This window comes from Durio zibethinus, chromosome 19 (assembly GCF_047325235.1).
Source record: "Durio zibethinus cultivar Kanyao isolate XHJ-2024 chromosome 19, ASM4732523v1, whole genome shotgun sequence".
Classification (NCBI taxonomy): Eukaryota; Viridiplantae; Streptophyta; class Magnoliopsida; order Malvales; family Malvaceae; genus Durio; species Durio zibethinus.
Genome location: NC_143180.1, coordinates 22,145,603 through 22,147,702, shown reverse-complemented (window position 1 = coordinate 22,147,702; position 2,100 = coordinate 22,145,603). Strand labels below are relative to the sequence as shown.

At 33.2% G+C, this 2,100-nt stretch overlaps 1 pseudogene; it reads right to left on the bottom strand.

Annotated features, from left to right (window-relative positions):
• Positions 1 to 426: 426 nt before the first annotated feature.
• Positions 427 to 987, bottom strand: LOC111289127 (DNA-directed RNA polymerase V subunit 7 pseudogene; annotated as a pseudogene).
• Between the last annotated feature and the right edge of the window lie 1,113 nt (positions 988 to 2,100).

Here is a 2,100-nt window from a genome sequence, read left to right as displayed (position 1 = left end):
TTGGCCATCCAATCCCCAGTAGCCAGTAGGTAGCATGCTTCTGATACTTATTTAGCTTCACTACTTTATATTCACAGCTTACATATATAGCTGTGTGTGCAAGCCAAAGGTAATTTTCTGCAACAAAGCTTTTTTTATCAATCTGATAATGGTGTCATCTTTTCTATGTCCCAACTTTTCTTCTTTCTCATCCTGGCATTGCTTCAATCTACACGAGTCCTTGCCTTAGTAATTGGTATCCTTTCAAACTACTTCTTTAGCTACTTCTCCATCCATTGAAACATAAACCCTTCAACTTCTTTGTCCAGTCGAATTTACAACAGGTAGAACAGTTCAACATCCAACAATCTTACTGTCAACTACTTCCTAAGAAAGCAGTAACAAGTACATCCGAATCATACAAAGATGATGAAACAAAATTTATATTCAGGAAACTGGCCCTAAGTAGTCACCTTCCAAACTTACCAATGCCTGAAATTCCCTCTCTGCTTCCATCCACTTTGTTCCGATCACAATAAATCGGATGACAACATCCTTCTCAATCTTCAAGTGCTTTCCATTCATGAAGATAGCGTTCTCTCTAGGCATATACTGGTAGTCGGGCATTTTTACGTGAGACAGATAGATGCTTTGGATTGGTCACACTTCAAGAAAACTCCATGTTTTAGTACCTTGTGTACAACTCCTTCCAAAATCTCTCCTCTGAACATCTTGAAGGTGATTCCACCGAAGACAACAGGGAAAAGCACTTCCCCTGTGTTCTGTCTAACTCTGCCCTCCCCAATGCTCTCCAGAGTTGTTACAGCCATGATATATCCAAGATCCTTGGTGGCCTTCTTCCGAGGAAATCCGTCCAAAAGGCGGACCACTATAGCCTTTTGGAGCATCAGGCCTTTGGCATCCAAGCTGTCAGCAGGAATTATGATATTCCATGGCAACTGCACCTTGAGAAACATTTTGCAACTGCAATCAAAAGGGAAATATAGAAAAAAAAAAAAAGGTAATTTGCAATGAAACCAATGTCCTTAGAGTAAGAAGAAACAGTATATCAATCTTGAAGAACTCAAAAATGAACTTAGTCCTACCCCAATATCAAGTATGCTAAAGCCAAATTTGATCAATCCAAACAGAAAAGATTGAAAAAGATTAGTTTTTAACTAATTGAAAATTTACCAGATTGTAATGAAATATAACCCTACAATGCCCATTTCGCATGATCATTAATGCTCAATTCGACCAATATGAATAGCAGCAAATCCAGAATCAAACAACAATAACAACAACAAACTAAATTTTAAATCTCATAACTCTGAGTCAACTGCATGAAAGGCAAACAAAAAAATAATATCAGGTCATAGTACCAAAGGAAAATTATGGCATTTCCTTCAAGAACAGTAAAGAAAACTCAATAAATTGAAATAACCAGTCATTTCAAAAATGATAAAAGAAGAAAATCCCCTTCAAAAACTTTTCTATGATCTTATTCAGTAAAAACCGGTCAAACAAAATTCTATTTAAAATCATATCTTTTAAACTACAAATGAATACTAGTTTAAACCAACCAAAATTAAGAGAACAAAAGTTTCACTCACTAATCATGCTACACAAGTTTATAACCAAAAAAATTTCTTGACCAAAAAGATTCAGACAAGACAGAACCGAAAACAAAACCAAAATTCCATGTCAAGACAATCCTAATTTCCAAGAAATTTGATCAAAGTAAATGTTCAAAAACAATTAAGAAAAACCATCATTAATAATCAAATTTCCCTTCTAAAAATAATGACCAAACATGCCATAAAGACCCATACAAGCAAAACCCATTACGAATCTTTGTAAATGTAAAAATAAGTACTATATTTTCAACCAAACAAAACCATGAAAACTACAAAGTAAAGCATCAGAATCATTGACAAAAAGACAAATAAGACTTATTTTTAATATATTTAATGTATATACAAGTAAATGATAAAATTAGTGTTTAATATATTTATAATTTTATCTAACTTAATTGAATTTATTTAGACAAACTCAAATGACACAATTAAATTAGGAACTGTATTAAAACACAAAAATAAAATTTAATCAAATTTGAATCAA